We start from the raw sequence: 12,980 nt of genomic DNA, 5'->3' as shown, positions 1-12,980 counted from the left end.
AACTTTTAAGAGTATGAACTTCAGCGCAGCACCTGGTGACTACTCTACCTCTGCAGGAGGGACCACCCATGGATCTGTACATCACACAGGGTATCAGTCTTCCCCTAAGTGCTCTATAGGATGGGAGTCATAACCTGGTTGGGACACAAAACCAACACTCACAGGGTAAGAGTCTTTCCCCTGAGCCTAGTTCTAGTTACTACTTATGAGAAAATGGGCACCCGTTTCAACTGAGACACAAATAAGTCCAGGTTGAGACATATGGCCCATGGATAATTTAAGGAGGACCCTAATCCTATACTCCTGTCTTTAAAAGCCAGTACTGAAACTTCTGATTTAGATCAGATAAATCTATAACAGAAGCCAGGTAGAACTAAGCAAATAAACACAAAGCAGCAAAGCTTGAAGTGGAAGCTGGCCAGCAGGCAGCAGCATAACTCAAAAAGCATGCACGACAGCTGAAAACACAGCCAGCTAGCAAGCCAAAGCAAGAGAAGAAAGATTCCTAGTGGTGAAGATCATCATCGACACATGCTGCTCCCTGTGGCGATTGTTCTGTGGTCACTGCATGGAGACAAGATGGGACCTCCCACCTAAAATTTAGTTCAGGTGTTAAGGGGCCACACTTGCACCAAAAGGTTTGAAAAAGTTTGTACTCGCATAAGAATTGATGGAAGAGCAGAGCAGTTACCAAGCAGGTCCAAAACGTGTTGAAAGAGCAAGGAGGGAGAACTTGCCATCTTACAGTGAAACATACATAGTTGCAGCAAGACCTCTGCAGTTTGCTCTAGCTCCAAGTGTCCAAAAGTTACCATGGACCCATTATGTAATGACATGTTCCTTGAACTCATTATGTAAGGTCATGTTGCGTTGAACCTGTTATGTAATGGTACCTTGACCTCATTATGTAATGGAATGTTACATTGAACTCATTATGTAATGATACCATGAACTCATTATGTAATGGCCTGCACACGTGCCCTGATTGAGCCCAGTTATTACACGGTTGTAACACATCCTCTGCACTCTGGTGTATAAAATCTTCACTGGCACTAAGCTCTGGGGATACTGCTTTGGGAGCTATCCCCGGTGTTCTCCTTTGCTTATTCAAGCAATAAACCTTTTCTTCATCCACTTCAGCCTTGGGTATGATTTTTGGCTCCACACTCATCAAGAGATGAATCCACTGAGTTCAGTTAGATGACCAATATAGAAAGTACAAACTGATGATGTCTTTCCTCCATCAGCCCTTTGGTTGCAAATGCTATTTATCTTTTTATTTTACAAGAATCCAGCAACATTTGCAAATCTTAAAATGGATAGTCAATTTGAACTGGACTGAATCATGACATTTGTAATGTATGCAAATCTACCATGACGCATATAACACTGGTTAAGAAGTTAATGAGCAATAGTGACCTGACCTAAGGCTTCAGGGAGAAGCTTTACAAGTTTAAAAAGCATTGTCATGGCACCGCACATATTGAGATTAATTTCGAGCTCTGTCTCCAGCTAGGAGGTTATCCTTCCTGCTCAAGTAATTCAGAATCCCTTGATCCTCACCTTATCCCGCACAGTGAAGACATATGCAGAGCCTTCTCGCATGCCACAGACAACAATTCCCAAGGTTAATGAGCAAAGACTGAGCACCATCTGTGACTTTTCAGAGCAGATTGCTTTGTGTGACAACCAGGCCAAGCCAGAACTGTGTGCTTAGTTTCATGAGTTAAAGGGTATCAGGGTTTCTTTACTGAAAAGGACTTGGGACATTAATCAGAACCTATCAATGTTTTGTAGTTGTGAGGACCCTGTTGTGAAGATTACATCATGGGATCTGAAGTCACACTGACTAGATAAAGAAACGTAGTCAAGATGGGAAGGGGGGGTTAGGGGTAGGAGAGGAAGAGGAGTGGGCACATCATTAAGAGATCCTAATTTTTGTTTTATTACAAGGATTAATACACTGTGAAAAATAACTAATGAAATAAACAAAAGAGGGTCATGAATGAGCTGCTTTGATTTATGGCAAAACAACTGTAATAGATAAAATTAGCAGAAATATCCTTGATAGATCTTATTACAATAACACAATAACTACATGCTGAAATGAAAAATCTTAGACTAGTTGGAGAATAGATACCTGCAAGCAATTATTTCCTAGGATGTAACGCCATAAAAGAAAGGAAATTTGATTGAGCTAATTAGATAAAGACACATTGTTGAAAAAAAGTTAGTCTCTATTTTTTTGTTTTAATGAATTTCACTGAAAGTTCACAGTTTGACATGTGAGAAAAGTCCAAACTCACTGTTAAGGATCTCCTTTCTAACACACTTTCTTCATCCTTTCTGCCAAGGTGTATCATTATTGCATTGCTTTTAGGCAAATTTTGAAACTGGATGGGGTAATAATCTTGTTAGTATGTCAAAATCTTGAAACTACTTAAACTTCTAAAATTGGAGACAACTGAAACCCTAAATAACTTTTTAAAATACTTTCTTTTACTGTTTTTTTCATGCATTATAAAATAGAAAGTATATGAGAGAATATCCTGCGTAGACATAAAAGGCTGTTTTATCTGAAAATTCACCAACATAAATATTGTATAAACCATGAAAATAATATGAATTTGTTTGCTCTCTAGATTTCTCTTGAATTACTTGTAATCAACAAGTATTGGACTTTACATAATTACAAATAAACATTTTGTCTTTCTTCTAAGAAAAGTGGAAGACTGTTTCAGTTCCTTAACTGAAATAGATACAGACATTGCAGGCCAGTATACATGGATATGCATATAATGAGAGACATGGGGTGACTTGCTCAGTCTTTTTAGACATGGGTTATTCTACCTGTATTATGCTTTAGTTGGAGAACTTATATATCAATATACGGCATACAGTTATGCCTATGCATTAAAATAAATGGAGATATTGCTACGTGCAAAACACTAGAGTGTTTTAAATACATTAAATTGTCTAATCCACATAGCAATCTAAGCTAAATGATGTTATATCACTGGCATATACTTTTAGAAATGTCCCTAGGGGCCAGCCTGGTGGCATAGTTGTTAGGTTTGTGCACTCTGCTTCGGTGACCCAAGGTTCATGGGTTTGGATCCTGGGTGTGGACTTACACACCATTTATCAAGCCATGCTGTGGAGGCGGCCCACATACAAAATGGAGGAAGATTGGCACAGATGTTAGCTCAAGGTCAATCTTCCTCACCAAAAATAAAAAAAAAAAGAAAGAAAAAGTCTCTAAAAGTTTGGACATTGTAGAAAATATCACAGGGATTAGTACATAATCCTAATGAGAATCAATCTCAAGACTGTTTGATTTCAATTTTATATTTTCTCTAGTATTATTTAGAATATTTATAAATTTTGTTGTTCTTTCTTATCTTTAATATCCGTAAGTGTTAAAATACATTTTATGAAAATTTATGACTAACAACATAAAATTAACACCCCCTGTTTTAGATATCTAATGTAAAATCCTGTCTTGATCAATTCATTATGTTCTTTACTAAAAGGTGATAATGTATTTCAGGATTAAAGCTTAAGAAAAACATACATGGGTTTATATATAATATATAATAACTATATGTGATATAAAAAACAAAGCAAAATATTAAGTCACAAAACTGTCCAGCCAGATAGTAAAATGCATTTAATTATATAAAGTCACTATATGTATCACATGTCTATAGATGTGTAAATATATATATATATGGCTTTAAAAATTAGTAAAATAAGAGAATATTGTTCAGCAGTTATAGACAAATGTTACTCACCCAGAAATATACTTTCTTTGAAATAATTTTTTATGTTCTTTCAAAGTAGACCTTAAAAAATTGACAAGGTATAAAAATCCTGAGCTATAAAATTAACTTTACAGTACTTTGAAATGTCTCACCCCTGATCTTCATGTCAAGTGACCATTTAAAAGATACAAATTTGATTCTTTTCTCTCCAAAATAAATCAATATAGTTATAGGACCTTACACAGAATTATTCAAAGATTTCAGATAAGTAGAGAGTTACTAGAGTACAAAATAAGATTTTAAATTTACACATGGAACTATTCTATTGGGCTTATTGACACTGTCAATAGCTAATATGAAAAACCCATTAGAAAAATAGTGTTCAATAGAAATATTGACAATAAACAAACAGGAATTATTCTGAAAAGTTTCTTGATGGTCATTTTGGGTGCTGTGGAACCAGGTAGAGAACTAAATAACGTAAAAAGCTTCTGAAAGCAATTAAAATGTAAATATTTCCCAGTAATAGTTGTTGGAACTAAGACTAAGTAAACATCTTAATGTAATTTATTTTCATTTTATTATGACAAAATAATAACTATTTAGTTGTTCCTTTTTTGTCTACTAAAACTAACATCAGTCTCTAAAACATTGCCAAAAGATGATATACCCTCCTGTTACAAAGACTGGAGCTTCATTAAAGCTCTGAAATTTGATAATTTAGAGAATGAGATATTTTTTGTTGGAGTGGGTAGAGTGTGGCTATTTAACATTTTTCCAAAACGTTAATAATAATGCTAATCTCAATGACTAAATAATACTATATACTGTATTTTGTTTCTAAAAAATGTTTTTATGTTAAATTTAGTACCAATTGCAAGGAGAATCAAATATTTATACTCAAGACAATGTAACATAAAATAAATTGGATTTTAAAGTATACCTGGTTATCATGGAATTTTATTCATTTTTAGAAATTCTTATAGGATCAATTAAGAAATGAAGATATAAAATGCTAACACTCATAGACTTAACATCTCTAATTTCAGCTCAAATATGCGGCTCTGTGAATATGATAATACATATATATACATGCAAAAATTTGTATTTGCTTCCTTCTGAGGGTATAACAATCATAAAATTATATATATATATCTCATATATATTTATGTATCACAGATACACAAACGCACATGTCGATATGTATGTGTATTTTATATAAATGTATGTGCATATGTAACAACAAAAAATTAGGTTAAGAATAATATAGATACAGTGGATGTGAGGATGAAAAGCCACACGTAATTCTCAAAAAATTTTAAGCATTTCTTTTAATTTTCTGCAAAAATAAATCATTACAAAAGTTTTCTCTTTAGCAATATCACCATTTTACTATAAGCTTGTTTGAATAAGGTATCTCTATAACTTTTCTTTAGCGTGTGTGAGTGTGTTCCTATAAGCATAGTCACTTTTACATCATCACCTGTAAGTTTCTGCTCATATAGGATTTTCAAACACCTTCCCTTCAATTATTTTTCCAATTCTTATTTATGATATGAAATTGAATAGCTTCAGACCTATTTGTCATCTGTCATATCTTCCTCTTCTGCCTTGAAGACTCACCGTTAGTCAACATCCATCACTTATGAAAGTGTACAAGGGAACCTTACCCTTGCTAAGGCTAGTAGACAATTTGCTCCCACCCTTCTGACTTGAAATCACTAAGAACTAAAACTGACCTTTTCTCAAAATCCTACAAGCTGAAACTGGATGACTTATATAAATATTAGAAAAATCACCACAACAGATCATGGATAATCAATCTCAGTGCCTGCTGTTGTAAGGACCACTCAGAAAGTTCACCGGAACACCTGATGCCATCACCAGAGATGTTCAACCCATAAACCAGGAAATTCGTCAAATTGCCACTACTATCATCAGTCTACTATCTAAGGATGCTTCAAGTCCAGCATCTAAGAATTTTCTCCACTGACTGCACCCCTGAACTGAAAACTGAGTTCATATTTTGCTTCTTTGTTTCCAAAGGAAAGCCCCTCATTAAATGCTTAATTACTCGAACCACATGAAGTCCTAATTTAGATGACCTCACCCTACTTCCGCTTACACCACTGCCTCCTGAAATAAGACACAACTGTTTAACTGAACTGACCTATTCTCAGGACTAAGAGACTAATTCAACGAGATATGGAACAATCTAGCAACTCATTTTCTGGACTGTGAAATTTCTTGGGGAAGTTTCAAAGGAGGGGGCAACAAATGAAGGGAGGCAGAATATGCTACCCCTCAAAAATGCTACTTTGACGTAAGCTAAACGCATTTGGAAAGAAGCAGATAAAAGAAGTATACTTTGACTTCCTCTTTCCTTCCTTAAAGCAGGAGACAAAACTCCCATGTGAAATATGTTCTGCTTATACCAGGAGGAAAGAAGTATCCTTGTCACTAAAGACGAGAATCAAAGTCTAGAGAATTTTCATAACGAGGAGAAGCTAAAATCAGCCCAGGGTAATCTGACCTTATCATATTCCTATTGCAGGAAACCATTGGCCTCATTATTGAAATGGTTTATTAACTTCCATATGAAACTTCCTTATGGTATCTTTCCACTTACTTGTCTCTCTTTCTCTCTCTCTTTTGTTATTTAAAAATAAATTTATCTTAAGAGTCGTCCAGGCTAGTGTTCACGCTGAGATACTTGGAAGGAAATGCTCAGACACTTAGTTTTGCAGCACCTTCGAAGTGAGCTCCTAGGAATCAACCACCCCTTTAGTGCTACAGTCTGAGAAGTTCATTGTGGGCTTTAGGATATTTCCTCCACCAGTGATGACATGCATTTCTCTTTTCCTCCATTAGAGCCTGTCAGGATGCAACAAATGGGGGCTCTATTTTCTTCTCTAACCTCTAATAAATGTCCAAGACTATTCATTAGTTTCAGTAAGAAATAAATAGCAGCTGAGTGTGTGGAAGTGATGGTAACAGAAATAGACCTGTGTAAATTTGAAAATAGAATTGAGAAGAATTGCTGGTTAATTTTTCTAAACAAGTCTATGTCCTTTGTTTTATGCTTGGTTTACCCACTTTTTTTATTATGTAGCAAATGAAGAACAAAGCAGTTTTAATGGGACTGTTTTTCTGCTATTGTTTAATGTGCTCAAATGTAAGATAATGGTTTAAACTTATCGTCTCCTTTAACAATGCTCTAGTCATTCGAATTAACTGCCTTTAGTCTCTACGAAAATATTGGCAAGTGAATCAAGCATGTAATGGAGTTTGTCACTGAGAATGTCTTGAGTTTTGCATCATTTATCCTTCTTATTCCTTCCTCTCTTCTGCCTCTCCTACACCAATCTCCAAATAAAACAAGACTAAAAAACAAGCAAAGCAAACAAAACAATACCCCCCCCCAAAAAAAAACCCAAGAATAATTATCATGACTGCTTAAATATCATTTACAGGGAGATGGACTTAACTCAGTCCATTCAGGCTTCTATAACAAAATACCACAGACTGGGTAGCTTATAAACAGCAGGAATTTATTTATCACAATTCTGGAGCCTGGAATCTGAGATTAAGGTGTCAGCATGGTCCAGTGAGGGCCCTCTTCCAGGTTACAAACTTCTCATTGCATTCTTACATGGAAAAAGGGGCTAGGGAGCTCTCTCAGGCTTTTATTTATTTATTTATCTTTGGTGAGGAAGATTGGCCCTAAGCTTACATCTATGCCAGTCTTCCTCTATTTTTTGTATGTAGGATGCCGCCACAGCATGGCTTGATGAGCGGTGTGTAGGTCCAAGCCTGAGAATCCCCAAGCTGCCAAAGCAGAGCAGCTGAACTTAACCATTATGCCTCAAGGCCAGCCCCTCAGGCTTTTTCAATAAGGCCTTTAATCTTATTCATGAGAACAGAGCCCTCGTGACCTAATCACTTTCCAAAGGTCCCACCTCCTAATACCACTACGTTGGGCATTAGTATTTCAATATATGAATTTTGGGGAGACACAAACATTCAAACTATAGCAGTTCTGGACTTTGAAATCAGTGTCCTAAAGGAAGAGTATGTTTATTGAGAAGAAAAGATAGCTTAACCTATTTGGTGCAATAAAGATGTGGTTTTAGCAGACACAACAGAAATGGGGAATCTCCAAAACATTCCTGATTGCCATCACTGGGCGTGTGATGGTGCTACTGGCATCTAGTGGGTAGAGACCCGGGATACTGCTAAATAAGTGCCCAGGACAGCCTCCCACAACAAAAAAATCATCTGGTCCAAGATGTCAATAGTGAACGTTCAGAAACCTTGCCTTAGAAGATTAAAAGCAAGTGCAAATGGTGGAGGGTGATTTATTTCATTGTTTTTGTAGTATTTCTAATATGGGAAAAGTTACTTTCTCATTGACAGTTCCGTTATTCATAAAATGAAAAAGAGAATTATAACCCTAGTGGTGGAATAAAAAGTATCTCTCTGTGAAATCCTATGTGCTATAATTGGAACAAGAAAAGGAACAGAATCTTCCCAGATAAAGTGAGTTTTTTTTTTTAAGTGAAGTCTTTCAAGCAATAAGCCTCACAAACACCCCTAAAACAGTATGGGAAACAAGCCTAATGAAATGTAGACAAGAAATCTGAACTACGGAAAAGATAGATGGATTTAAGAGGTTTTTCTGTCTAGAGGAAAATGTGTTTTATGGGTTAAGCCATTTCTAGTACTGTGAGAAGCACAGAAAGAGGCAGCTCTGAGGGCCATCTCCCCACCCTCTCATCGGAGGTTAATAATTATGCATGTGCTGAATACTCAGTCATCCTTGGCTTGGTATTAAAACTGGAATGCAGGTTTATTCATCGGCCCTAACTATTACAGTTTTTGCTCCCTTCCTCGTTCTAATCATCGACTTCCAAGATACTTTAAGTTTAATGGGGAAAAGACAAATGACCAAGTCTTATTTTAACAATTCAAGCGATTTTGTGTTGTTGGTGTGCTATTAAGTCAGTTCATGCTGCTAGGAGATACTGCACAGGGTTCTTGCTCGTTGGTTTCTTATTATTATGGTGAGTGGCTTCACTGATATTACATATTGCTTATGACCAAAGTCAGTGTTAGTACACACACTGCACTTGAATTCTTAAGTGACAACAATGGTATATAACTTACAGAAAAGAGGGAGAAACCAAACAATTAAAACTATGTTTATAAGAAGCAAGATGATTTTTAATATATAAGTACAAAAGTCAAGATTTGAAACTGATTTGGGTCAACCAAGAAGAATTTAATTCTTCATATGAGGTAATGAAGAGAAAGACTTTCTCTGAGCTGATCATTATAAATTCATCACAAGTTAGAGGAGTAGAAACTACTAACTTAGGGGCTTTGGGGGCCATTTCTCAAGGAAAATTAGGAAGAAAGAATGAAACTTTAATTTTAGTGTTGATTTAATTAAAATGAATACAATAAATCCTTTAAAGAGAGTAGAGTAACTTTTCCCCCAGAAACAGTTGCATGGTTTTGTTCTTCTCCAAAGACAACAACAAATATGTGTGTATGTGTGTGTGTGAATTTTAAACACATTAGTTACCAAATTATGTTCCAATAATACATGTTATCCAATTAAACAATACATTCCCCTCTAGTGTGATCCATTCTTACCATCCTCTTATCATAACACTAGTCTATTCTTTGCTTTTCAAAATGTACAATGTGAGACTCAGAACATGAGCTTCAGTAAAAGTGACAGTAGCAAGTATAGCCTACAAGATAAAAGAAACACAATTTCATGGCAATGTGAGAATGAAATCCAATTATTTTTCTGTTATCATGTAGTTTAAATGTCTACATAGTGTTGCTAACAGAGAGAACACTAGCAGAGTAACTAATATTAGCCATACTTTTTGTTTTTTTAACTTCAAAAGCTCCTTAGAGATGGCTAGAGCACTGAGAAATGTGGTGTCAGTTCTGATAGAAATTATTTGAATTATCAAGTTACACAAAATCTGTCAAATCAGCCACATCCTCAATCTATTCCATCAATATAGAGAGAAGAAAATAGATTGTTTTTAAACTGGATTTTTTTCATAATTTCTATATAATAAAAAATAGAGTTATAATTGGAATCTATGATAAAGAGATCGTTGCTTTGGCAAATTTGAAAAAAAAAACATCATAATAGGTCAATATAATCCAAAATGATCAACATGATGGTAGCCTTAAAATGCCTTGGTAGTCTTGATACATCATCAAAAGCATGGTCTTTCCAAGATGGCTTATCAGACATCTCTTTATCTTTGTTCTGTAAATGTTCAAGTGCCCAACACATGTTTTACTGTTGTTCCTCAACCAAACAAGGGGAAAGCATCAGATAAAAAAAAGAGATGAGATAAAAAAAATAAAGTCATATCACTATATGGAAAATGATCCTGAGGATGTCAATTTAAAACACTTGTACCTGTGGCAGATATATGAGGTGAAGAAATCTATTCACATACTTAAAAATTTTCAAATTCTGGACTTTGTTAATCCAAAACAAGATGTTTATCTTGATTTGACACTGAATATTTCACTTGAGAAAAAGATAAAAGTGGAGCCATTTGCCACTGTTCTTAGTTCTCCATACCCATTCACATCAGAAATCAATAAAGTTGCTACATCTACAGGAAATGCATCAGAGATTAAAACAGCAGAAGAAAACAGAGGTGCCTTTGCAGAAAGAACTAATCTGATTCAGAGGATTTTGCATGATGAAATTCATGTAGACGTTTATGTATCTGTTTAGAAATAACGTCAGAGATTAATCCATTAGAAAAGAAACTGATAAAAGATTTTTCAAAATTTATTCAAAATTCCTTTGACCTTGACATTCACCAAATGCAAGAATTGTTTAAAACTGGGCGTGAAATTAAGGTATATGAAGAAACGGAGAACTTTCTAGAAACCAAAATAGCAACATTGGATCAAGTGACCAGACAGCTGCCAATGTGCAAGCAGTTATCAATGAAGTTTGTAGGACAGAAGCTCTGAGTTTGGGATCCTTTGTGGTATACACTTTCCTGCATACTTCAAGTGAAGGTTTGTTACTAAAGATGGAGTCATTGTTGCCTAAACAAGCAGAAACCAAAGAAAGTAAAAAAGTTGCTGCCTAAAAGTGTTGAATTGTGAAATTACTTTCAGTGGATTAAGGAGGAAAAGAGAAAATGATAAAACTGCATAATTTTTATATTTCTCATCATGTAATTTCTTGATCACCATATTTTGAAAGTGAATTTTAACACCAAAAAAAGTTACAACAAATTTGAAAATAAAAAAATAAAGTTTTCTGTGTCTGAACCTTAAAAAAAGGTCACTATATTGAAAAGGACCATAATGTCAACACTTATTTTGTTGATGTTTTGAAATTGTGAGGAAAAAAAATCACTGAAGAAGGGACTTGTTTAACATTAAATAATTCATTAGGTAAACCTCCATCAGTTGTGATGGATTTATCTTTAAGAGCATCACTTAATTTAGTTAGGATTTTATATCTAATAACACAAGAGAACTTACTTTATCATTCCTTTTTTTTTTCTTGATCTGTGAAGCCTTTGTGAGGATTGAAAATCGAACATATCACCAGCTCCATAAATGCATTTCCCGGCTTTCCAACTGTTTAAAAATTATTTTAAAATAATTTATATGTCGATGGACCCATTTGCTTTTCAAAAAAGCTATTCCATGTAGTTCTTTTTAAGTAAATTTAGGTCAGACCCCATAATATTTATGTGCTTTTCTCAACTATACAATTTTATACAAAGGCTTTTTGAACCAATAGATATGTAAGAGAAGGATATTTTTAACTTACTTTTTATGCTGTCTAGTTTATTTTACAATTCCATTTTTATTGCATTTGAATTTAGAAAACAGTGTGTCCAGCTTCTATTTTGGAGTATATTATGAATTGAGCGTTAAAATATTATATTTCATTTTCTGTATCTATCAATACTTCCTGATAATTATAAAATTTCTTGATTTGCTTATTTTGATGCTATATATGTTTGTGCTTGTAAAGACATGGGTTTTTCACTTAAATAGTAGCTGTGATTTGTAGATAAACTAAATTTCTCCTTTTGCCTCATTTCGTGTTTTTATTTCTAGTATAACACTTTATATTTTCTTCCCATTGTTATAATTTGCTTCACTTTTAAATCATATATTTTTGGCCATTCTTTATTTCTAGCATTTTATTTTGTGTTAAGAATTTTATAAGGAATGAATATTTGTAACATTTTTTGACACAATCTTCATATTTTTTGCCTTTAAAATATGAAATGTAGTCTTTTTGTGTCTATTTACATATCTGCATGATTTAGTATGTCTTTTATCACCTTAGTTTCTTCTCCTACCCATATAGATCAAATATGATTCTGGGATTTTCTTATTCTGTGATATGCAAGATAGACATGCTTTTTCTCTTCTTACAATACATTAAAGTGTTTCCCACACAAACTGAACTAAAAAAAGATAAAAATTGATAAACGAATTATATTTTCCTCTCTTTTGAATTCTCAGAATGAATTAAATTGGGGTTATACTCTTTATACTTTTAAAAGTAAATCATTTACATAATATCTTCTAAGGAAAAATGTGATCATTTAGATACATATTTAATTCAAACACTGGGTTACATCTATATATTTATCAATTTTAATGCTCTAAACTATTTTCCTCTAAAATGTTCTATTCATTTGTGTGACTTCTATTGCATTTTCTGTTATTACATTATATATATAAAAAGGTGATATACTTCTCAATTCTATCATATTTTTGAATATTGTAATGTTGCCTTTACACAGTGAGAAAAATATTTCATTGTCTCCTGGCATTTATTAATAGAAGGGAGATTTTAGATATGATATCTCTCTATTTTTGTTAATATTTCTTTGCCTGGATAATTTTTGGAGTCTTTATCTTTAAAGTTTAAATATTTAATAGGGTTAGTCAATTACGCTTTTTTTTTTTTTAATATCTCCTCTCACTTTACTCCTTTGGAAAGGGAAAGTTTCATATTATAAAAATACTATCTAGTATATTCTCCCTAGAATTAAAATTCTTCCCATGTTCAGGCTTTCAGATTTCTTGTCTACGTCTTTTTCAGTTTCTTATTGTTTTTGGACTCTTCTCTTTTGTCCCCTGTGTTGTAAAAGTTAATTCCAAGAGGCTTGTCATTTTCCTGCG

General features: G+C 34.0%; 1 pseudogene; it reads left to right on the top strand.

Annotated features, from left to right (window-relative positions):
• Positions 1–9,967: 9,967 nt before the first annotated feature.
• LOC106836530 (large ribosomal subunit protein uL1m-like) lies at positions 9,968–10,912 on the top strand (annotated as a pseudogene).
• Positions 10,913–12,980: the final 2,068 nt, after the last annotated feature.

The sequence above is a fragment of the Equus asinus genome, chromosome 18 (assembly GCF_041296235.1).
Source record: "Equus asinus isolate D_3611 breed Donkey chromosome 18, EquAss-T2T_v2, whole genome shotgun sequence".
NCBI classification, from domain to species: domain Eukaryota; kingdom Metazoa; phylum Chordata; class Mammalia; order Perissodactyla; family Equidae; genus Equus; species Equus asinus.
The sequence above is the reverse complement of the archived record's forward strand: the minus strand, read 5'-3'. Positions and strand labels throughout refer to the sequence as shown.